General features: G+C 42.5%; 1 protein-coding gene across 4 annotated transcripts in view; it reads left to right on the top strand.

Annotated features, from left to right (window-relative positions):
• Nucleotides 1-6155: 6155 nt before the first annotated feature.
• Nucleotides 6156-26216, top strand: part of mecom (MDS1 and EVI1 complex locus) — an 82599-nt gene continuing 62538 nt past the window's right edge. For all 4 annotated transcript variants that reach the window (XM_030744848.1, XM_030744845.1, XM_030744847.1 and 1 more), the window contains exon 1: nt 6156-6496. The gene's annotated coding sequence lies outside the window, so the exon portion shown is untranslated. The remainder of the gene's footprint in view (nt 6497-26216) is intronic.

Raw genomic sequence — 26216 nt, 5'->3', positions numbered from 1 at the left:
TATCTAACAAAGATAGAAGGATGAGGATGGAGAAGCAGGGAGATGGATGAAAGGAATGGCACAGCTGACCAGAGCAAACAAATCAAAAGCTTAGGATGTGTGACATATTGCAGGGCGTTGAGCTGGGAGTGAATTCAGAGGAAAAGACACGGGAGATGATGGGATTCGTGACCTCTGTCAACACATTCTTTACATGTGTCACTTCAGAGGCGAAAACAGAGCGATACTTTTAAAACCTTGTTTATTTGCACATCTACTTCAAACTCAAGCAAGCAATCAGCAGGCAGTCATTGGGAAATTAACACTTGCCTTCTCAAAGTGGGCATGCTAAGGAGTTGTTAATTACTTCTTGACTTCTTTCTGTGGCATTATGGTAGATCAGCTAGATTTCATAAACTTTGTATGCACACAGTTTTAGTTTATATTATACTATTTCCCCCTGATAATCCCCATTGCTCCTTAGCTTTTACCCTTCTCTTTACATTTACTCCTACTCTTTCCTCTCATCTTCCCTATCCCGGGGTCATTGTATAATTCAGAGGGTCCTCTCTCTGCACACCAGCTGATGTATGGCTTGTGGAAACAATGTGAGTGCCGGGTTGTTATTCTGTTTGCTTTACATTTGACAGGCTTGAGTTAGCGTCCGACTGGGATCCTATCTCATTAGGCCAAATGCTGGGCTAAAACAATCATAAAAATCATTTGGCAACTGACATCCCACTTAGGAACACCTGTCAACATACAGGCGGAAGATAAACTCCTCAAATTAGAGTCAGGGCTGAGACTGAATCGCAAAGAGGGATAGAGATGGAGGGAGGAGTGAGCCAGAGAGATGCCCATATGCTCCATGTTGTTAGTGACTTAATGGTATGAAGTGGCCAGGTTGATGCAGAGACTTCCTTGTTGATGATATTGATTGTGGTTTTAGGACATAAACCGCGCGCGCTTGTGTGTGTGTGTGTGTGTGTGTGTGTGTGTTTGTGTGTGTGTGTGTGTGTGTCGCACATCCATCTCTGTGTTCATCAAGACTTCATTCATTAGCGTTTCATTAATAATAAATGTGGTTTGTTACTCCTCCATGTTGATGATTCACTCACAGTGAATTTATTTTTACAACAAATTTATCAAGAAAGGACAATTTTTTTTTTTTTTTTCTGGAACTTTGTATATGCATGTGTGTCAGTCAGTGGCTCACAACTGTATGAAATGACACAAGCCTCCGCTCATTCTCATATACTTTGTTTTTTTGTCTTTTATTGCAAACACACATTCTCTCTCACTCGCTCAGAGCTCTCTCTCTTTTCATCCGCTCTTTCTTCCCCTCCTCGCCCTGTCTAAACATACATCTTTATCAAGCGGTTGTTGTCAGACAACATTAGATAATTAATAGGCCATTTGTCAGGCCTGTGAGAAACATGTTAAAATCCCCGAGCAGCTCCGCAGATAAATCCTGCCGCGTACACAGACTCCTTTGTTGTGTCAGCCTGCCATCGGAGCTGCAGATTTACCATTAAAGGACGCTCATTATTAATCAGAACTAATGCTAATTAATTAGGTGTGTGTGTGTGTGTGTGTGTGTGTGTGTGTGTGTGTGTGTGTGTGTGTGTGTGTGTGTGTGCGCATGTGTGTGTGCGTGTGTGTGTGTGTGTGCACGCACGCACAGGAACCAGCTCAAAGTTTCAGTTTGTTCCATGGTGTTAATTGGTAACTTCGCCCACGGCCCTTAATGGAGTGTTTTCCATTTGGAATGGGGAGTCGTTGACTAAGACAAGGGTGAAAAAACACGGACAATGCTCTCATTAATTAAGACTGTGTTAAGAGCTCTGCTTCAGGTTACTGTGTGTGTCTGTGTGTGTGTGTGTGTGTGCACGCCAATTTAATTTACTTTGCATAATACAAATACCAATTTGCATGGTATTTATTTAGATATTCAGTAACAGCAGCATTACGTATCCAATACCTGCTTTGATGTAATTGCTCATCTCTCTGGGACAAAGTGTAAAATTTTCCACAGTTAAACAAACAAACAAACAAATACATACAAAACCATACAGAAACATAAACCTACTGGAGCTAATTTTTTTTATTTAGATATATTTTTATTTGGTTCTTTTAGATTTTTACCAAATTCTTTCTAAGAAATATTTTACATTATCTAGTTTTATGTGGAAATTCTTGGTGGTCCAAGAACCAAATATTGACTCATAAACTGTGGACAATTGTCTCAAACTGCTGTTGTAGAGCTACCTACAGAATTGAATGCTTGTGCTTCGTATCACTCGGTTCCACAGTCACCCCAACGGACCCACAGACCAAAAGACTCCCCAAAAGCGGTGTTAAGGCCTCCATTAAGCACAAAGACAGAGTTAATTAGGAAGCTTATTGCCTCTCCCGAGGCCATGGGGCTCCAAACACTCTCCTATGCACCCTGCTGAGGGAATGTAGACACACAGTGATGCACTGTAATTAACAATACTTAGCAAATCTACTGCAGTCATTTTCTGATTGGCAGTAGCTGTGAGAGCATTAAAATTAAGCAAATGAAAGACAATTATTTTTATGTGTTTCAGTCGCAGTCTCTCAGGGTGTCTTATTTTTCAAGACAAAAGCAACAATAACAGCAATCATGCTATGGCCCTTCAGTGGCTGCCACATATTTTGAGTACTCGTATTTTTAGTGCTCATTTGTGTTGCCGACAAGTTCTCTGCTTTGAGATTGCAGCACAGACTGATTACTGTGGCACTTGGATATGAAGAGAAAGCAGGGATGTGATGCAGAGTGCAGTTGTTGAGTTTGGATGATGACAAATGGAGGGGATCGTGTGTGATTATGTTTGACCTGTAGCGCAAGGGTGAGACCTCCTCATCCCAGCTGTCTGCTATCACATGAGAAAAATTATGTCTACAGATAAGCACAAGGGTCAGTCCACACTAGGTGAGAAGTTCATTTCCATATTTCATGATCTAAGACCCCATCAATCAAGGGTCTCTACCTGGCTAAATGATGTATGCTGTTAATTGTCTTCAGGCTCAGCAGATGAACAATGTTCTCATCTCACACCTTACAACATTAGTGGACAGTTTTGTCCATTTGCCAGCATTCTATTCCATAAACAGATATACAGTGGAAGACATAGAATAGACTGAAAAAAGACACACAACTATTAACAGCAAGAAAGACAGCAGAATGGAAAACAAAAAACTAAGAGAGGAGGGGTTGAGTATGTCCACAGGTAGGTTATTCTCTCTGTAAACATATGTATCCATTTGTCCCGTGGGTGCGTCCCCTCGGCGTCCCGTCAGCACTGGCTGGGTCACACCTCCATTAGAGGCTTTGTCACAGTGATTAATAGCTCTTTCTATCATCTTTAATTCACTCCCTGATGATGGCGGCCCTGCTCGCTGCTTGGGGTAATCATGTGATGTATGAGTTCGCCCAACACATTGTGGCAGAGGTGAAAATCATTCCACCCATGCAGATAGCAGGGCTGGGAACGAATGTTTTCCCTCTTAATAAAAATTAATGAATTTGGCATCAAGCTCAACCATTTGAATGCATGATGTATAAGCATGTGTGTGCATATCTGTGTTTATTCAATATGTCAAGATGTGCTTTCCTGTACTAATGGCTGATTCTGATGAGGAGATAATTCTGTTTCCCCTCACTATTTCACTCTTTGTCTTTTGGATACATAAACATCAGAGTTTTTCAGCCCCCCCCCCCCCCCTTGCTTTCTGATACTATCTTGATGTGCCATCTGTGTTATTAATGCAGTTGAAGTCATGAGCATGCTCTCAGATGGAGTTCCCCTTCTCAATCCAGAATTCTTTTAGAGCTCCCGCTTTGATGAAGGGCGTCAGCTTGCGATGGTGAAGTAATGTCCATTACTGAACAAACAAACAAGACTGCTTGCTGTATGTGGGCAGAGCATTAGAAATCCATGCTCACACACACACACACACACACACACAGATCTGATCATCCAACTCCAGTGTCACTGCTGTCCACACACCTATCCTCAGTGTTTGAATTATCATTCATCTACACATGAAACCACAATTTTCAAAACTCTGCACATAGCATATTTGTTTTCAGTGAAAGTTTACTTTACAGAAACATATATGTTTATGAGCTGAAATGTTCTCATGGAGTCCAGTGGACCAGAAGAATTTCTGGCCTAAATCAAATATAAACTTGGAGACCAGCATGAGAGGGAAAATGTCAAAGGAGAAACAGCAATGGTGGGATACAGTTACCTTTAAAAGCTCTTGTCCCTCTACCATGTGGCAAACTTCACATCCAGGCCTCAAACCACGTTACACAGTCTCTGTGCTGAAAATCATTATTTTAACTCCCAGAGCCACATTGGGTTTCATGCCCGGCCCGGCTCAGTTGAGTCTTAAAAAGGCTTCTCCCTTAAATTCACTGGGCCCACACAGTGTGCATGTCAAACACAATAGCTGCACACAGTGTAGATACTGTGATCGGGTATTGCTGCAGGGAATGACTATCAGAACTGCTTTAGTTGTAAGTATGCCCTCACAGAACACGTACGCACAGGTGCACATACTGGATTACACAGAAAATAATAATGTAATAGAAAGCTGATTCAGCAAAATATGTTCATGCACAGTTGTTTTTTTTTTTTCTCTTTACTTTTTTTTTGCCATGGCAAACACACATTTTGACAGGAATTATGGTTCTCTACTGACAGAGGAAAACACCTTATATACTACTTAGGCAGTATTTGACAGTTTTGCACCCCTCTTCACTTTGCTCTGCTCTGACCTTGACAAAAAACAGAAGCTGCGTATATTTCGCAGATGTGTAGTTCAGTGCTCTTGGCTTATCCTGTGCTTCGAGTAATGTAGCAGCACTAAGGTGGAAGCATACGAATAATAAAGTGAATTGGTTCCGTTCAAATCTTAAGTTAATCTCTCAGGTTAGTTCGTGACCACCTGTGGCCAATCACAATGCTCCATTTATTCAATCAGACACATGGTTAATTCATGGCCAGTGAGCAAGAAGTGCGTGTGTGTATCTGGGTGGATCAAAGGTTCTGTGGCTGACAGCGCCAAGGTACAGTGTCACACAGGAAGTCCTTCAGGAATGTTCCTCATCCCAGGGATGGGTTGTTGAGCCTCATTAGCGGAGCCCCTTCTCCCTGTGACCTGTCAGTGTGTGTTAGGCACAGCCCACCACAGAACAGCAGTTTCCTGTGGATCTTTTCCGGCTTTTAGTGTCTTTTTGTCCCACCTTTTAACACCTGGCCGACAGCCCCGTTGTGCTAGCTGGCTTCTTCATTACCTTGATGTCCTGATTTGTGTGAAAATGTGCCTGTCTCTTTGCTTGTTTTGTACCATCACAAATGTGGCATTGTATTAAAATGTCTTGCCTGTATGTCAGGATTTATATATATATATATATATTTCACATAACACACTATTCCAACACTGGGAATAATTCAGTCTCTCTTTCACCGTTAGGTTCAATCAGCCACATGTGCAACTCTGAAGAAGCCCAGTGTGGGTTCAGGGGTTGTGCTTCAATGTCCTGTTTCACTCCATTCACAATTAACCCTAGTGTGCTTCCCTCTGTTCCCTCTGTTTTTACTGTACAATGGAGAAAGAGTTCAGGAAAAGGAATTATAAAACAGCCGGAGTAGCACAATGCTGAGTCGGCCTTGTTCGCTCGCCTTGGCATCAGGTTGACCGCATGGCAAACTTATTGTGTTTTTGCTGTAGGGCCCAAAAACCTGTTTTTGACCTATTGGGTTTTATTTTACATTTTTTTATTTGTCTTGCTTAATTCCTAAGGTGGCAACATGCCAAGTGAGTAGAAACTGTAAACAAGAAGTGGGCTCACTTTATGATCTCCTGTTTTTTTACTACCAAGTTCCACTAAAGCAGAATTAAGGTCTGCTCATATGATGCCCCCCGCTTGCTGTTTTCAGACCCAAAGGACCCTCTGTCTTCTGCTGTTTATTTGAATGAATCAAGTTAATACGTGCACATTTTGTCCTCTATCTCTGAAATAAGTTATAGAGATAGAAACGATAACCTAATGCCACTTTATGTGTAATAACTCAGAAATTACAGAACATGTAATTGAACATGACCCTCACATATAGACTTCATGTTTCTTGCAGGTGACGGAGATGATGAGTTACCTCTTTACCCAGCCGACATCTTAGACGACATATGTGGCTCGGATGGGGATCCTACACCTTCTTCAGCCCTGCCCGATGACCCAGCATCGCCTTCACTCTCTGACGATGAGTCCTCACCCCAGGACCATTTGTCATTCCAACACCAAAGCATCTTTTTCCCCCAAGAAGATCTGAGCATTCCCTTTGACTTTGAATTGCGAGAGTCAACGGTTCCAGGTGGGGGGCTGGGCATCTGGAGCCGCAGGAAGGTGAATGTCGGGGAGCGCTTTGGACCATACGAAGGCGAGCACAGGCCTTGTCTCCAAGACCCTACTCAAGGCTGGGAGGTAGGAATATCTACAAATGTCTGTATTTCATTACTTTATCTGCAGTTCCAATAGAAACAAAGAAGAAGGCTGGGAAAAGAGATGTTTACAACTGGCATCAAAGATCCTTTAGAAAATCAGTGTCCAAATTGAAACATAATTAAGTAAGAAGAGTTCATGTCCATTTATGTGCTACTATAAACATAAAAACAGCATTTATTATGTTTTTCTACAGCAGTAGTATCACACTTTTTGGCAAGGGGGAAATTTCCTTCTCCTGTACACATTGTAGCATTCACATCAGCCCGCTTTTTATTTCCTCTCATGCCGTCATGTTCAGATTTAACACAGTGACCACAAAACTGTTGCCGCCGTTTGTTGCCCAGTGATGTAATGTTGGGTCAGTGCGACTGAAAGAAAGTGAGTTGAGCTTGTGCTCTTAACTCAATTAAAATGAAAAGCCATAAATCCCTTCTTCATCCCGGTTAGGGACCCAGTGCGGCCATTGGCAAATCACATATTGGTCAGCAGGCACAAAAAAATCGAATGCAGGGTCACAGCACAAGGTCAAAGGTTAGATGTGGTCTGTCAGTGTCAGGCTAGTTCAGTTTTATGGAGCAGGACGGGCAGGCGTGGGGGAGTATCAGCCTCATTCAGACTCCCTAAATAGATCCTCTCTAATTTGAACGTGAAGATTTAGTCTTTCAAATTTAGGGATTTTGCAGCGCAGGGACAGGCTCATTAAGAAAAGCTGACCGTGCAGTTCACTGAAGTGAGAAGTCACAGGTACATAAAGAAAAGGATTGTTCAGTCCTGCATTTCTTCAAGTTGTAGCATCTAACTACAGGGAATATTTCAGTGCTGCACTTTATAGCTGACTGAGAACATGTTGGTAAAATATCAACTCATATAAATAGTTTTGGATTTGGACTAGTCTTCAGTTGGTTTGCATCACACAGCATTAATCCAGCCCATCAGTTCAGACTCAGTGGTTTTGGTTTGGAGAAAACCATAATAAATTTATTTTCCTTAGTTTCTTTTTTTTTTTAAGCTACGTTTCTCCAGGAACTAACTTCTACCTCTTTATCAACTGCAGAGTGGGATGCATATATATAATTTGTGCTAAACAGAAGTGATGAAATAGTCCTTATTTAAGCCAATTTTCATGATATAAAATCTTAATATAAAGTCCCTGTCTCTCCCCAAAAAGATTTACAGCTGGTTGAACAAGCTCTGGGTTATTCTTTTTCCCAGGGAAGGAAATAAAGAAAAAAGGTTTCATGAATTTTAATCCTGTGGTAATTTATGGGGAGCTTGAATAATAATATCTATTTAAGAAGCTGAGGAGCTTGGATGTGAGTGTGCATATGTGTGTGTCTTGGGGCAGGCGGATGGGGGAGTTGAGGGGAAAGATGGGATCCCGGCGAGGCAGCACTGTATCACAATGTTTAATTACCACCCTGACAGCGAGCCATAACTCTTTCCATTAAGTAAATAAGTTGTAAAGAATTTATGATGAAATGCCACATTATTCAGAATGGATATTCAGTGATGACATCCTTCTGCATTAAATATGGTAAACGCCATTAAGCCCTCCTGACCCTCCCCCTCTTCTCCCATGCCCACCCGTTAACTATCCCTCGGCCATTGCTTTCCCCCCCCTCCCCTTTTGCCTGCAACCCGTCAATATGCCAATAACCCTGTGGAGGGTCTGTAAAAATAAAATTGATTTGGTAAATGTGAGCTAAGATAGATATGTTTGCTTTCATCATCAATCCCGCACAGCGCAGCAAGGTGATGTCACCGACCGGGGAGCGATAAAGTGGCGCTCCCATCTGGAGCTTTTGATCTAGGGCTCTGAGCAGCCCAGGCCAGTGGTGGCAGACTGGGGAAAGTTTGTCACCAGGAAGGCCACCACTCCTCTGCGCCATCACCATAAATTTGGGAGCTTTATTCATAAAGGGGAAGAATGAATTATGGCGTCCGTGATGCTTTATGAATACAGGAATGGTGACTTATGGGAAAGATAGCTTCTGTAAATAAAAGGCAGAGAAGCAGCAGTGAGGGATCTGTCAACCTCACCTACACTGTCGCACACAGAACCGAAGTGCTGACGGTGCCAGCAGTCGTGCACACAGTGTAAATGTATTTGTGTATGTGTGTATATATGTATGTGAATTAGAGCTTAGGCAATTATATTAATTAGCTGTGGCCTCAGACAAGAAGTTGCACTGTTATGCCGGAAACAAATTAAAAAAAAATTGGTTTCCTCTCTCTCTCTCTCTCTCTCTCTCTATATATATATATATATATATATATACCTAGGATTACACCTTCTAGAATTAACCACACCATGACCATGGAGAAGTAGTAGCAAACTCCTTTCTTCAGAGGCATGCCCCTCCCCTCTGGTTGCTATATTTTTGGGGGATTATACTGCAGCAGGTTAATGACCCAAAACCCACCTCAAAAATTTACTAAAACTACTTGAAGACTAAAGAAGACAAAGAAGGAGTGTGGCTTTCATTTTTCAAGTCACAGTCCCACTGAACATTTATGGAGGCACTTGAAGGGTCTATGGAAAATCATAACCTGGGTTATCAGGATTTGCAAGCATTTTTATGGCGACTTTGCTGACTTGACAGCATGATGCTGTTAAAGCAAAAAGGGGACCATACCAAATACCGAAATATTTTGAAACATATTTTTCACAGATTCAGGCTTTTGCTCAAATATTAAAGCTAATATTATGGTTTGCACTGAAAAATTGTGCATTAAATCTGAAAGAAATGTAGATGTGTACATTTTGCAAATCAGTGGCATAAGATTTATTTCTTTTTTAGCAAAAACAGAAATACCAATTTGTGACTTAAGTTTCATATTCAATTTAGGAGAATAAAATGTCAACTAAATCTAGACAGGCTTTATTAAGGACAACAATGAATGTCTACCACAAAGGACATATTTCAAATAAATCCAAATGGCTTTAAATGGCTCAAACTCGAGGGATAGCTGAAAATATAATTGGGATCCCATAAAACAGAGGAAAAATAAACATATTGCATTCGATCTTTCATAGAATAAGGATGATGTGGCCTGCACTTGCCCACAGTATTTGCATGTGTTTCCCCACGGCCTCCTTGAAAATACTCTTAACGCCTGGATGCCCACCAGTCCATATTCTGCTGTCTCTTTCTCTCAGTTGTTAGCATTGAAATTCAAACTCCATTTGTGTCTGTCCTCTTCTCAGCAGCAGCAACAATAAGACAGAGAGCTAAAGTCCCGGAGAGAGTTATCCGGCACTCAATGAGCTTTTGGGCTCACCCAAACTTGGAGCCCCTCGGGATTATGGTTCCTGGGCTTAGAAAACTGGGTGCCTCCTGCTGGAGGAGCACTGGGCGGAGCAGGTTAGGGATACGAGAAGGGGTGGGATGGTGAGTGGGGCGGGACAGGGGCGCTTAGGGTCTTTGTGCACCTCTTGACGGAGAAGTGGAGGTGGAGGTGGAGGCGATACTGTTGGTGGCAATGGTGGTGGGGAGGTGGTGAAGGAGATTAGCAGTGATAGTGAATGGGAGTAGAGGATTAAATGGCTGGGCAGGGCCTTTCTGGGCTCTGCCTGTCTTCTCAACCTCCTAGTCATGAGAGGATGGAAGGATGGAAGGCGGAGGAGTGGCAGATGCCTGACCAGGAGGAGGTTCATCCTTTCAGTTAGTGTCAACTCAAAACTGTGTGCTTGCTTTCTGCTGGAAAAAAATAAATACAGTTTTTAAAAAGTCTTGAGACAAAAATCTTAGAATTCAGGTTCCAAAACACTTTATGATTAAACTTTATCTCACAAAGCCTGAAGCAGTCACACAGCTCCTATTAGAGAGCGTGTAGTTATGTTAGATCATATTCAAAAAAACAGCAAAATTAAAAAAAAAAAAAAAAAAAAAAAGAATTCTAGGAAAGAGCCAATACTGAATTAAAGGTTTTGTGTGTCTGCATGCTGCATGTGTGTCAATGTATGTTCTTATGTGTGCATGTGTAAGACAGAGTGTGAGAGTGTAGATGGAGGGCGTTTCAAGAGGGCGTTTTTTTTTGTGCACGGATAAGCTGCTGTCCCGAATGAATGCAGATGTCTCTGGCTGGCTGTCCGCCTGTCCTCTGTGCGCTGATGGCCTGTCACCTCTCTCTGTCACAAGGAGAAAGAGCCACTCTCAGTCCTGGCTAAAAGCCTCTTAATCCCCCAGCCCCTGCCACATCCCATCTACTGTCAGCATAGATGGCCCTGCCCACAGCAGCGCTTAGAAAGGCCAGCACTAGGGATGAACCTCTCTGTCACTCACACGCTCCCTCAATGGGCACACATCTTCACATTTTCACACGTTTACACGCGCACGCGTAGTTTTCAGAAATTCAAAGTGAAAAAGTCTTGCATCTACAAAGGCAACGTGAACAGCGGTCGTCAATGCATTGTGCCTCCTGAACACAAGGCTGCGCTGACATCATTGTGGGAACGTATGAGAAGAGCACCAACAAGAGCACCGACTGGCTGCTGGGACACATTGTGTTATAATACAGGAACGCTTACTTTCTTAACGCATAAAATACCCACCACTGTCGCTTAATAAATTGTAAGGTAGACATGAACAACCTCCAAAATGTGTTACGTGAGGCCGGATAGTGTGAAAGGGAAGAGACCTTATGAGAGCTGTGCTGCAGAGGAAATATGTTCTTTAATTACACATTAGTGACAATTACAGCTATGCCACTGAGGTGTGTGTGTGTGTGTGTGTGTGTGTGTGTGTGTGTGTGTGTGTGTGTGTGTGTGTGTGTGTGTGTGTGTGTGTGTGTGTGTGTGAGAAAGAGAGTAGTAGTTTGGTTTTCCTCAGGTACTTGAGCCCTGGACACTCACAGTTTATTTTCTAAGTAGTTTATATGCTAAATTTTGACTAACAGGAATTCATGCCTGTCAGTAAAAAAAAAATCTTTTTAATGTACACATGTATATGTGTAATAAAGTTAACCTGCTAGGCCACCAGAACACTTCCAGCTTATATCTCTGTTCAAATGTTGCAGTGTGTGCAGACTCCCATGAATTAACCATTCAATGCCAAGTGTCTCATACTTTTTCAGACTTCTGCGTTATCAGCTAAATTTTTCCCCAAGAAAATCTAAATAAATTGCCCAATATATTTTTAATCAATTAATTGAAAAATCAGAATGTAGCAAATATAATACAAATTAAAACTCATATATGCAAATTAATATTTCATTTCTTTTTTAATGATCAGAAGGCTCGATTTTTTTTTTTTTAAAGGAAATTTCCGGCAATTATTTCATGGTTCAGGCTTTACAGGGCTAAAACAGCCCCAGAAATGCACTCTCCCACGTGTGTCAGCATCTTGCCTTTGTCTCTCCTGGTGTCTGTGAGGGAGATGAGCTTTTTGTCCAGTGTAACTGGATCCTGATTGTCTTAGACGGGAGTGATGCCCATTCAAAACCCCAAAGACAAAAACAAGCTGGGGGTCCATCTCCCTGCCTCTCAGCTGACTGGTAATCCATTTCCTTGGGTTAATCTGTTGCTTGTTGGTGCAGGTTGAGGCTAGTGTGTGTCAGTTGATGCGGGTGTTCGAGAGGTGGCGGGGAGCTGATGTTCTAATCTCATGTGAGAGGAGCAAGGGGAGACAAAACACATTCATAGAGCGAGAATGTAAGACATATAATGTGAGGGTATTTGCCTAGAGGAGTGCCGGGTCAGCCAAATCCCTCACTTTCTCCAGAGGCTGCTCTTCTCTTGTTAAGGAACATAAAAACTATACAGATTTCTTATTTCCCCCCCTCATTCCTCAGCGCTGCCCCACCTTCTCCTCCTGGCTCCTCCGCCTCCTCCCTTTCTCTCTGAGTTCCCAGCAGGGAGAGGAAGCTAGGTTAACTAACTGAACAAAGTCAGAGTGAATTGCAGAAGGACAAAGGCGGGCGTGAGTGGGGGCTATGCCAGTCGGAAGGTGTAGCCGGCAGCACAATACCAGGTGAAGGAGGCACTCACCAGGGGTCCATCCAAGCAGGCCAAAGGTCACCGGCCTTATTAGAACTGAAGTGAATGGAAAAACCTGTTTGATTGAAGAAGGAGGTCAGAAAAAGCAGGGATGAGGAAGGAGGAGTCCGCCTATTTCAAAAGCTCAAGGGGGGGCATGTTTCTCTCCCTATTATACCTGACACATCTAAATACAGCCAAAAATTTGAGTAGCTGATTGTGCATGGTGGGTGTCAGAAAACACACATAACATACTCTGTGCTTAACAAAGGAGGCTCAGGAACACGTGCAGAGAAAGTTCAATAACACAGTGACACATGTCTAGACAGCCACAGATATAATGGGATTTATATGCAGGTGCATTGAATCATAGGGGAGATATAAACACTGCTGCCTTGTAACACACATTTACATCATCTATATTCAGCTGTTATAGCACTCTTAGTACTTGTGATTAAATGGGGAATCCTCAAAGTCAGTGTCAAAGCAAACATTTTTAAAAGATGCAAGCGTTATTAGATCATTTACAGATTAAAGTAAAAGCAGAAAGAGAGGCTTACATGCAGTAAGATTTACCAGCTTGAACTGATTTCATAACAAGATCCTTGGAGCTGGACTGTAAGTCGAGAACACTTGAGCAAAAATCTTATTAATTTACAGTTCTGTTCATAGTAAATGTGGGAAAAGTTCTGAAGTAACTTTAGGAAAAGAAATTTTGAAGAATGTACAAGACCTACTGACTCCACCTATGTTAGGAGTAATCAAATCAAATGCATCTCATCAGCTGTCTGCACAGCTCCTCATGCAAAAAAGATTATTCACTTACACTAATAAAGCAACACTGCATGTTTGGATAGTCTATGCACATGCACAATTCACCAACCCAGTGAAATAAATGCCATGAGTTTAACGCCCAACGACAGACACACAAAATGTGCCCCCTGCACTCTGCACAGATACGAGTGAAAATGAGGGGACCCCTAAATGGCATACAGGAAGCAGAGGTGATGAATTCCGTGTGCGGGGCCAAAGAGCTAGGCTCATAGATACCTTATCTAGGGGGATTGATAGGGGAAGTGCCTTCCCTTAAAACACACCACTGATTGTTTCCAAATGTCTTCCCAGTGGGGTGGGTTGTAGTGAGGGGGTAGATGGGGACTCGGGGGCAAAGTTTGTAAGATTTTTATTGGTCCAGTCTGAGGAAATAGAGAGGGAACAGCAACTTTGTCCTGACTTTCCTGCCCCGTGTTGCTGCTGGTGCTTAACTACCAGTCAGATCGCATTACCCAGGCAGTAAATCTAAGTACCGGTTAACGCAAATAATCAAGAGCTAATACTGCTCTACGAAACCACTTTCTCTGTGTCTGTGGTCAGAGCTGTGCAAACAGGCACAAGCCAAGGCTTTCTGTCCTCTTAGCATCTGCCAGACTCTCCGTCTCATGGACTATTATCACCTACACACAGTCACGATCTCCATATATATATCGATGTACACACACACACGCACACACACACACACACACACACACACACACACACACACACACACACACACACACACACACACACACACACACACACACACACACACATATGTATCCATGTATCCCTCATGGATTGTGAGATTGTGTGAGTGGTGCGGTTTGAGAGCCTATTATTTGGCTAAACACTAAAAAGGGCAGGCCAGGCCATATTCAACATGGTAATGCTGTACCTTTTTCCCAGTTCCTCTATACTGGTACTCCAGTTACAATAGAGCAAGTCTCAAACCAGAACTGTGAGCAGCCAGTTCTAGAGAGAGTGAAAGGAGAGGCCCAGGGTGGCAGTAATGAGGTCTTAACCCCGACTTTGCTCTATTATGTCATAATGCTTTAATTCGAGCCATATGATAGGCTGCTGTGCGCTCTTGTGTTATTGGAAAGTCAATATTTGTGATCTGGCCTTGTCTGTTTCCCTCAGATGTTGCCTAGGAGTGAGTGAAAAGAGCCAAAAATCAGGCAGGAGCTAATGATTGACAGAGCAGAGGACCACACCAGGTTGCTCCGGGGTGTTGTGTACACTGTTTGCTAACACCAATTATTAAATGATAAGATAAATAAATAAGTCTCATCTAATCTGACAGAACAAATAAATGTAGAGAATTATGTAGCACAGTGTTCAATAGAAAAGTGATTAAAAAAGCACCTTTTTTGTATAACCAGTGCTGACAGAATCATTACTGCTAACACGAGTGTAGAGAGTACATCAATGTTATTTCCTGCTCATTTCCACTATTAATGTAAATGTTTGGTTATACATCTACCTGAAAATATGTCCACTTTACCATTATGGAAAGAAATCTACTGTATTCACTTCAGTACTCTATTCCAGTACAGCATAGAGGTAGTTATATCATATGTGTTTCTTTACATCTCTGGTCCACCATATTTCACACTATGCAACTTTGCACCGTAATAATTCATGTATAAACATATGATCAGTTTTTAAAATGTGGTGCATTATTATAAATAAAGTCAAACCAGTCAAAAGCTTCTCTGACATACCAAACACATGAAAACCTGCTTATTCCTCAGTATATTATAAATATATGCAGATAATACTTTTCAAATCCTGGTCTTTTAATAATCAATATTTTAATTATTATATTTTCTTGTGCTTGTCATCTCATAGTTTATGCGGTACTGCACTTGTGCCCACACACCTTCGACCAGCCACTCATGATTGCATCCTTTTGCAATCAGAGTGGTTCTTTGGTCCACTGATACAGAGTGCCAATTAACGAGCGATGTATTTAATAGTTTATACACTGTTTGAAGGTCAAATTTTAAATTACTTTGGAGCTTGTATTTAATGGGGTTAATTACCTTGGTTATAACAGAGGATCACATCCTGGCCAATAATTGTTTTCAAATTGCTTTCAGGTTGCTTATTAATGATATAGTCCATTAGTTATTGTCATTGTGTAATTACAGTAGGGGATGTTTAATTATATTCAGGATAAACATGCATTCCTTTAAAAAAAAAAAAGAAAAAAGGTCAATAACTTCTTTTGAACAGAGTAAAGAATTTACTGCACCTGCTCATAAAGCCATGAATGATCAGATTCATTTGTAACTTTAAATGCCTTTGGGAAAATTGGGGGAAGGAATTATTGGCCAATGATGCACAAGAGCTACCGTGTTTACATTCGTAGTAAGAGCAGGAGTATTTATTATACGCATTGACATGGATATAAGTATTTATTTATTTTTGGAATATGTAAACTGAGTAATGCTTTTTAGTTTCATATTACATTTTTTTAAATATAGAATGGAGCAGGCAGTTAATCTCCACTCACTGCTGTTACACTTTATCAGCAGATGAATGCAGCTTATTCATCCAAAGATGGTGGTCAGCAGACAGTGCTTTTTAAAAAAGGCAGTCCCAGAGTGACTGGGAGGGAAAGGGGACTTAAAAACACCTATGCATAACAACTGAGGGGCATTCTGTGAGAAGATAGCATAGGCAACGCTAGACAGGGTAAACACAAGAGTGATAAATGAGGCAGAAGAGAACCAAAGACAGATAAAGGGGAGTGAAGAGTACAAGAGAAAGAGAAAATCAGCCAAGATGAATGAAAGAGAGACAGAATAAGCTGAGGAGGTGGAGAGGGAACTCGATGTCCTGTCTCTGGTACGTGCTGAGGGAGACAGATTTCCCGGTGGAGTGTTCCCAAGTGTCTCCCTGCAGTCTGTAATAGGATTTTCCAGGCTACAGCAGGTAGTCTGTGAAGGAACTTTGTTCATGGGAGCTCACAGATAAGGGTTAATGCAGCCCAAAGGTTCTTCCACTTCACACGGCGCTTTGGGAGTCTGTCGCTCCCTCCTCATCTGCCTGCAGTGTCAGCACCAATCCGTCACAAAGGATTTCTTCCTGCAAAACTCAGTGGCCATTTCTGACATCTCCAACAAACTAATTGTTGTCTCCAGCTCTGGCAAGTCCTGTGAAGTCCTAATGAGTTAGCGTCTTTTGCACAGATGAGAAAAAGTCTTGCAAAATCAATTTCTCAGCTGAATTACGCTCTGTCATCAGCCCAAGAGAGGAGAGGAGAGGAGAGGAGAGGGGAGGAGAGGAGAGGAGAGGAGAGGATGCATAAATAGATCAGTGTCTTAGAGCAGAGTTTGCATCATCCACTTTCTCTCCTCCAATTGTTCTCTTTCCTTAGGCTGTTTTATGGCTTCTTCTCTTCCCTCCAAGCTACTTTATGACATGCATTGTAAAGTCTTAAGAGTTCTGGGCACCCTCTCATTGGGCCATGCAGTGCTTCTCCTCGGCCTGAGTGACAGTGGGATCTGATCCAACTGCCACCCAGGACACTGAGCCATAAATCATCCTGCTGGCACCAGATTTCACTTCCTGAACAGCCACCCATTCCTGCAGGGGACAAAAAGGCCTTTGTGGACTTTAGGAAGCAAAAACTTCTCCTCTCTTTAAGGACTCTGATGTTTATGAGCGATGCTGAGAAAGACTGAGGAAAAAGAGTTTCCATTTCTCGTATGTTCGCTCTCATTAAGTACGTTTAATAAGGCGGTGACTAAACTGGTGTTAAGTGAATGTGAACACCTGTTCAGCAACAGGTCCAGATCAGATCAGCCACTGTTTATTTACATGCATCACCTTAGAAACTCCCCACTGAAATTACTTCACAAAGATAAAGTCATCAGCTTTCAGTTTCTGCAGGAACCTAGCCTTAATAAAAAGAATCGCCCTGCCAGAGCTCTAACAGCCTTCATGGCCTCCCTTCATGCTTCCCTCCCTGTTTTACATTCCTTATTTCCACTAGTCTCAGTCCTCCCTGTGTATTTGGATGGCTCCACCTCACTGTCAGGCTGTGAAGGACGGCTGTTTTCCTAGCAGGCCAGATCAAGACAGGGGATTGGCCCCAGGGGGCCTGAGGATGTGAAGCTTCGGGCACGTCCCGTAAATCTAGGGTCCCATCTCCACTGCTCGGTCTGCACCCAGCAATGAGAACATCAATGAGCCGTGAGGATGAACATTCCTCAGACTGCTCTCACACACACTGTCCCTCTTTTCTGACTAGTGAGCTGTCCATCTTAACAAAAATTCAGTCTTTCCACCCCTGGTGAAAGAAGCCCCGAGCCCCAACCCTTCAGCCATAAAAAGCTTTCACAAGGAGGCTGCTAAATGATGATTATGAAAAGGTGTGTTACTCTAAAGTATTGTGATATACACAATTACCGTAATCATCTGCCAATCCAACAGCATGACTCTTGCAAGGCTCCCCAAACACAAGGAGTCCAATCCTTGTCCAAGTCCTTACACATCCACAGCTACATGTGGGTGTTTTTTTTTTTTTTTTTTTTAGAGTTTTTTTTTTTTCAATTGCCAAAAACTTTAGATGAGATGTGCAATAGAAAATCAGAATTCTTCTGAATCACTTTTCATCTGTTTTTAGTCTTCATCTTGTTAATTGTTTGAACTCTGCTATCATTTGTGTCTGATCCTTTTTGTAGACTACAGACAGGCAGTCCTGTGGACATGTTCAGAGGTTATAGAGGAACCTGAGACAAAGAGGTAGACTGAAAAGCACACGGACCAATCAATAAGCAAAACTGCAGAGATGCCCCGACCACATGGGCCCCGACCAGCTCGTGCGGTCCTGTTTCTCCTCGCCCAGCCAGCCATGTTAGCCACGTTAACCAGATTTTTCACCCAAATGGAAATGCAGCCTGTCACTTCCATGCAGCCTCCAACCGCTCTGTCTGTCCAATCCGTCACTGCGTGCCAGCGGCTGCACAAATAGGCCTGCCACTCTCACTGTCATCTGAGTAACGGATGTCCCATCGTTACCACAGGGTGGGACCAGGCAGCACTCAGGTCCACTTTCGCTCCTCCTCAATTTTTTTTCTCCATCCTCTTCCTCTCATGGGTTCCCATTGATGAGTGCTTTGGACTTCTCTAGGAGTTTAAGTATAAATATGTGTATGCAGGTGCTTTTTCCGGGTGCACAGGCATGATTCTTTTTTCTTTCTCTGTGCAGTGAATGTGTCTCCCATTCTCCCACCCTGTGCTCAAATCTTCTATCAAGACTCAAAAGCACTGGTATAATAGGAGCAGGGGTTGGATGAAATAAATTGTGTCCTGGACTGGTAACCTAACAGCCATCATAAATAATGTAGACCTATTTGAAAGGGAAGATGGGGCATTAGAAGCTATTTACACTCCAGGAGCCATGCTATCGATCAGCATGGGACGTCCCATAGATAAGAATGGGATGATGTCATGGTTATTTATGATGATTCTTGATGGTAAGGCTACAAAAGGGATTTTGGGGCGACAGCATCATCAGTTTTTGAGGTGCGGGGGGTATGATGCATTCTACCATCAATGGTGCAATCAGCAGGGTAGTTGAGGGAGGTGCAATGGTGGATGCCTCTGACAAACAGACACCCTCACACAACCATATTCCCACACATAGAGACACACAGAGACACAAACAATCATACCTGCACGCAGAAACATACCACATGCATGCAAACACACACACACACATTGCTGTGATAAATGCCCCTGGTGTGAATAGGGTCTATAAAGACTGGTGAGAGGAGATAGCTCAGAGGAGACCCAGTACATCTCCGTCCCCCTTCTCCATATACACATCAACATACATATGTAGAGAGTGCAATAAAACACTACATTTCCACTGGTGGGCTGTGAAGTGAGCCAAAGGCTATATTCAGTATGAGTCTGGGACAGAATTACCATTCAGGGATCACTTCACAGGTCAGACAAGTACACGAGACTCTGTTGTATTAGATCAAAATTTAGAAACTGTGAGACATGGAAACTGGCAAAGGTGGGCCTTAGGATTTTACTCGAGGCCACACAAGCTGTAGTGGAAGAAGGGGAGGAAACATCTTGAACAAGAACTTTGAGGTTCAAGTGCAGATACTGGTCACTTATTACACATGTCATAACTGCTGAAGCAAAATGAGCAACATAAGTCAAGAGAGTTCAATGGACCCCAGAATAATTTAATAAATCTGCTGGTTTATTAGTTTCAAAGGTGCTCTCTTTTAATTTTTAAATACAGCTTTAAAAAAAAAAAGAAAAACAAATTAAACATTAATTTTATTTTATTTTTGTATCTACACAGTAGCACAATGTCATTAATCCATTCATGTTTAGTCAGAATTTCATTTAATGAGCCATTTCCACGCAACAAAAAATATAAATGTTTAAGCTTAAATGTTAGAATGCAACACAATATTCGCTAATATGTGTATTCTATATTTTTTAATTATTTTTATTAAAAGCATAGTGTCTTAATAATGAGTGTCATTTCAGTCAATAAGCATAATACAGTCATCCCAGCAACTGCAGCTTATTATAGTAAATATTAAGCACACCCGGGCTTTAAATAGATGGCACGCGGGGCATATGCAAGCACATTTCAGTGTGCCAGAGCTTTTAAAATGTTTAAATTGAGACAGAAAAAGAAGGGGAAAACTACAGAAAGAGAAACTCCCCAGTGGTGAGGGAGGTGGGGGATGGGGGGTGGGGGGTAGTGGAAAGAGGAGAACAGGAGGGGAGCAAAAGCTGGCACGACTCCACAGTGTTTTCTGTCGCTGGCCCCTCGGAGCAGGAACATTATTGTGAATATTAGTCCAGAACTTCTGGCACCCATCCAGACATCGGCCTCTGCCTGCTCAGGGTGGGGGGTGGGGGTGGTGATTAGCAGCAGGGTTCGAGCCCCATCATACACACACAAACCGCTACTGCCATTAACCACCACCACCCCCCCCCATCTCGTCATCACACTCAGACTAGAAAGGCTCCACAACAACAAGATGTGTGGAGCCTAAAGTCCTGCCCAGCCCTGATAACAAGTTCCAGCTTTTTAAAAATAAGCAAACACATGTGGCTGTTTGATGTCCCCCTTATCTCTGCTAACTCTGAATTCTCAGAGAGTTTCTCCAGCGAGATCAAATTCAGTAATTAATCTGCTCGCCTTTTTATGAAATATTATTGAGAAAAACTTTTGCTCAAACTCAAAAGCTCACAGCTGTGTCCATGCGCCATTGGAGTTTCCGGCAGGCTTCTTTCATGCTGCTAATGAGAAAGGGGCAGAGAAGCCCGCAAAAGTCTGCTGAGCTCCGTTAGAACTTGTTTTTCTTAGAAACATTAAAGTTGTGTGGTTGTTCTTTATAGAGAGGAGGAATACGCCGATTATTGTGTTGGTGTTATTCACAATTGTCTTTTCGCATCTTGGGCCTGAGGTCCAGATTGGTCTTTGCTTTCAGTTTTATTAGAAAATTAAGATTTGACAGGTAGAAGACATGATGTAAAATGTCACAGATCACGAGGCATAATTGTAATCCAGGTAGTGCATCGAGAGCCAGTAATCTAAAAAGCCAAGAGCCAAACAACAGTAGCACAAAGGAACTGGAGTAGAAGTTCGTAACCTCCCTTCTCAGGGTGGAGGAGGAGGAGAGAACAGGGTCTATTCAAGAGGAATAAGGAGACACAATGCATCAGGGTCAAAGCTGGGTCAGCAAAGTCCATGAACCGCAGAATACAAGCAGTGGCAGGCAGCCGGCAGCCTGCAGAAGACAGGCAGACAGGTGAGCTGTTAGTATTAGCCATTAGCTTGTTTAAGGCCAGAGAAAGGTGTGCAGTCAAGGTCACTAAGATGAAGGTCCACTCGCAGGAGTATGTATATTTCTAGCTGCATTTAACAGCACACCCTCTGTGTGCGTTTGTCCCACGCATAAGTCACTCTGAGTGAGTTTTTGGTGAAGACATTCAAAGGTTTTGTTAAGAGCTTGTCATGTATCATTTTGACCTTTCACCCATGACCCCTCAGCCAGCAAATACAACAAGGGAAGGCTGTCACCATGGCAACAATAGCAATGGGTCATAAAGAGGCCAGATGACGTATGCATGGTGTATGCATGCAATATTCATTCTTTTCCATAAGGAATAGAATGGCTGTGTTCAGGTAATGTTAGTGTCACCCTCAGCAGTGGATTCAGTAAGAAACTTTCACCCTTCAAATAAGAGGAGCCCTGCTCACAGTCAAACAAGCCCGATGTGGATGAGACGCTGGGCTCCCAGGTCTCTATCCCAGCTTGCCCAGGGTTAGAGAGAGAAGAGGGAAGTCAGGGGTTTGTCTCTCACCCCCCTTTTGTTAGAGTGCCCCCCATAATAAATCTGGATCTGGTAAATAGCCCATGAATAAAGGGAGATTTTATCCTCTGTGGCACAGGGAAGATTTAGTGGGCAGAAGCAGTGTCCCCTCTCTTCTGAACAAGTACAAAGTGGTCACTCAGCGAGCCTTAAGAGGTATAAAAAGCCCGCGGTAGTTCATTAAATCTCCAGCACGAAGATGGGACCGCTGCGATGGTGATTTACAGCAGTCAGGTGCATATATCGGCAGTGGCATTCAGCCCCACCTCTCATTCTCTGTCTGCCCCAATGAGGAAATAACTAAGCATGCTGTGCTATTTATTGGCGGCATAGCTGGAAGATACAGAGAGGTTTGGAGAATGGCAGGCAGACTCGAGTGGTATTTTATTCAACTCCTGTTTCCTTTTGTCGCACTCTGAATAGAAGCAAGAAATCATACCTGTGTCTTTTCACATCAGTGGAGGGCGCAGAGTGTAGAGGTCAATTAATGAGTGGACCAAGTTTAAAGTGTGTTGGCAAATCCTTACTTACTTTTATGCTATTTTCCTGTTTCCACTGTCATAATTTTACTTTTTTTTTCAGTTATCTAGTGTAATACATTGTAATATTAAGTAATATTATGCATTAACATTATGAGGTCGCCTTATTGAGAAATCACTGTGTCTATATTTTGCACTCCCCCATGCATATGGACAATATAGCTCACTTAATATTTGGCTAATAACTGCCTCATGGAAACATTTCCTCCTTAACTTATCACCATTAAAATAATATATTGTTGCACAGGTGATATGCATATGCATATAAATCTCTGCCTCCCACTCTGACCTTGCAGTAATCGCTTCGCCGTATTATTTCTCAGATTAAATAAGAAGCCACACTCTGTCACCTTGAGGCATTTATTGCTGATCCACTTTACGATAGGTAACATTAAATATTTGTTTCCAGATTCCTCTCCCACTTTTTGTCAGTGATAGGGCCTACACTCACTCAGTGTTGTGTTAGTCTTATTCAAACGCGCACACGACATACATCGCTGCAGGGGCCTTAGATAAAAAAGTGCAGTGAGTATCGTTGTGATCTCAGACACAAAGGATTTTGATAAAGCTGTCACAATAATGAAAAATGTCTCGATTTGTATCAAATATGTCTCACAAAGGCACAGCAGTTACCAGTCAGCAGATTTATAATGTATCTTTGTTTGTATATTTGTGCCTTTAACCTTGTGGTTTGCAACTGGAAAGTTAGCAGCGTGCAGGTTGGACAGCGTTTTATTCGTTTCATCTTGGGCATTAGTGATCACAGGAGAATTTCATCTTATCATCTGAACTCCTCATCATAGCTTTTTGCACAATGTTTTCCTGGCAGATTTTTTATTATTATTATTGGTTTATAAATTAGACTTTTAAAAATGACCAAGAAAACTCACGGCTGCATCTGATTCAGAAGGTCATGTTCTCTTGAACAATCTCCAAAGCTAATCTGTTAATCTCTTCACTGGAGGACAGCGCAAGGGCAGATAAATGCCATTTACCATGGGAATGCTGCAGTATAACTCCCTAAATAGGATGATTTAGACCAGTATTAATCAAATTCAGAAATGTCAAGTTTCCCTCCACTCTTAAGAGTCTGTCTCTTTTCCCCTTTATTTCTCTCCCCTGTCATTCTCGTCCTCTCCTTCTCTTTTCCCGTCATCCACCTCTCGTTCTCCCTCTGATGGCAGTATAAAGATGTAGCACCTGATCAGTGGAAGCTGATGTCCTAATAGAAAACTAATGAGAATAGATCTGCTGGCTGCCTGGATGTCTGCGTGTCCCTGCGTGCCGCTGTGTTCAACCACTTATGAAAGACAGAAGCAGGAAAGTGCGATGTGCTCTGGCCCTTAGCACAAAGATAATATTCACTGTTTTATCCACCTCCGCCTGACAAATGACTGGCATTAATCAGAAAGTCCACACACCGTCTATGCATGTGTGAGAGTGTATGAGTGGGAGGAAAAAATGAAGGATAGAGGTGAATAAAGAGCATGTGCCTTTCTGGGTATTTGTGAAAGGAAGAAATGCAAACACAGACACACACTGATGCACACACACACACACACACCTTACAGATATCACTATAGATAAAAATAAAGGACATTCACTTATTGACAGAAGAGGTTGTTACCTACTTTAAAGAGGTGTTTACACTGCAGTGTAATTAAAAGGGGGTGGCTGAGCTGAATAAAATAAAAAATAATGTGTTAGAGGGAAAAGAAATAACAAGTAGAAAGTTTAGAGAAAGTGAGAATTGGAAGGGTAAGTAAATGTGGAGGTTAACAGCCACAAAGGCCTGGTGCAAAGACCAGTTGCCAGGCCTCTCAGCAGATGAGGTGGCAACGGGAGAGAGGACCCAGGGAGGGCCTTTGTGTGAATGAATGTGTCTCACCCTCCAGTGTTATCATGATGGTGAGTCATTAATCACAGCCCTGACAAAATACACAGTTACCAAGAAACACACACTGGGCAGCCAAGCATACACTTGTACACAAGCGCTCACACATATCATATACAAGGGCATGCAGCCATCTCACGCTCAGTGTGCGGGCACATTTGTGGTGCGTTCGCATTTGAATTGCTCTCTAATTCACCTGCCTCGATTAGAGGCGTACTGTACTTCACGACCTGTTGGAAACGGCTCAAAACTTGGCTTGGAGGAAATGTACTCATTCGAATTGTTTTTTGTTTGTTTGTTTGTTTTAAATAAAATCGCCAAGGCCTTTTTTTTAATGCTATTACAAACAAAATAGCTCACCTATACACATTAAGTACAAGCTACATGAAGTAGTACAACCGACATAAAATTCTTTACTAGATCAAATTGCTGTAAGGGAGGTCTAAGTAGATTGCTGATAGGACTTGGCAACCAAGCGCTGAGAGCTGTTGGCCTACAGAGCTGGTGTCCTACACAGAGGCTTTGCTCTCAGAGTTGGCTCTCGGCCCTGGTCCTTCCCTCTGGCCTCAGTTTGGCCTCAGTCTGGGCCTGCTTGTCCCTGGCTCAGCCAAACCTCTACCACATCCCCTAGGAGCATCACTGCATCTCTGATCTGCGCCACTCTCGCTGCACTTTGCCAAGTACACACTCCAACTGCCCAACCAAATCCAGGCATGACCTGACAGGCACACTGCCCTAACTGTGAGGGGAGGCTAACCCCAAACACAGCCTACCTCCTCCAGTGACTCTCGTTCTTTTATCCGTTTCAAGGCCAGATGCTGTTGTTTGTATTTGCCTGTATATGTTGATGTTTCTGATGCTGTTTAACTTACACGTTCAATCCAAAGTCATTTGACACTGGCAGTCCTCTCACACGAACTCCTGCCAGTAACAGAACAAATTACTCTATGTTGTGTTGCATGTTGTCATAGTGAACTCTGTTACACTCTTCATTTACGACTCCCTTTTTTCTCAGTGTCCAAGGAAGTGAAGAGAGCTCTGCCATTACTGGGGAACTGTTAGTTTCCCAGTAATGGCAAAGGTTGCACCTTTCCAGTGTTTCAGCTCACTTTTTTGTTCTCTTAGAAACAAAATTAGATCATGAATTGTGTAAAACATCTTTTTTTCTTTGATTGCTACTTTTCTAATTGTTCAGCAAATAGTTTTCATAAAGCATTCCTAAAATGTCATTCCAGATTCACATCTTATAATTCCTGCATTTTTTTTTCTTTTCTTTTTTTTTTTTTTGGTAACTTTCTCAACTACCTCAACCAAATTATCTTCCACATGCCTTGCTCTGTTTCTCCACCCTAACTTATTCCTCTCATAGTGTGAGATCACAGAAACAACAGTAAATCCAGATTGGGTAAGTCCCCAACTAAGATATGCCCACCAGGGAGCAGCCTCCTTCTGGAGCAGTGCCGCAGCAGCTAAGCTGTTTAGCTTTAGGAAGCCGCTAAGTTAACTGTGGTCACTCACAGGAGGGATCACAGCCCCTGCTCACAGTCGAGCAGGATATAGAGGAAGCCATTCAAAAACAGAGGAAGAAAGAAAAGTAAAACAGAAGCAGAGAAAACCGGGGGAGAAAAAAATAGCAGTTGTATAATAACGTGCAGCAGTGTATGTGTGTTGTTTCTCTAAGACGCCTCACTCAGTTTGTTGTGGTGACTGTGTGTCCCTCAGCTCTGGTTGTGTGATGATTGTTTATGTCCATATGTCACCTAGTGTCCAAAGAAAAATGCTAGGCCTTCGCATATGAGAGCGTTTAACAAGGCTGTAGCCGTCGTGTTTAATAGTTCTGGTGATGATAATTGTGGGCTGCGTGATGGCTTGCTCGTTAAAGCCACTGCAGTAAGAGTGAATTTCAGGGCTGTAATTGCAGCTTGTTAGGATAATGCCAATCAGAAGCTTTTGGCCTGACTCAACACCCATGTGCATTCACTGTGGCCTGTTCCCGAAGGCCTTCTTGTGGACCCTCTGCAGTACAGCAGCAGGAACGTCATCTAGTAAGCAAAACCATACAGTAGACACGTTTTACAAAGCATGATGTTTTGATTTTAC

Source organism: Archocentrus centrarchus, chromosome 13 (assembly GCF_007364275.1).
Source record: "Archocentrus centrarchus isolate MPI-CPG fArcCen1 chromosome 13, fArcCen1, whole genome shotgun sequence".
Lineage (NCBI taxonomy): Eukaryota > Metazoa > Chordata > Actinopteri > Cichliformes > Cichlidae > Archocentrus > Archocentrus centrarchus.
Note: the sequence above shows the minus strand (reverse complement) of the source record. Positions and strands in the feature narration are given on the sequence as shown.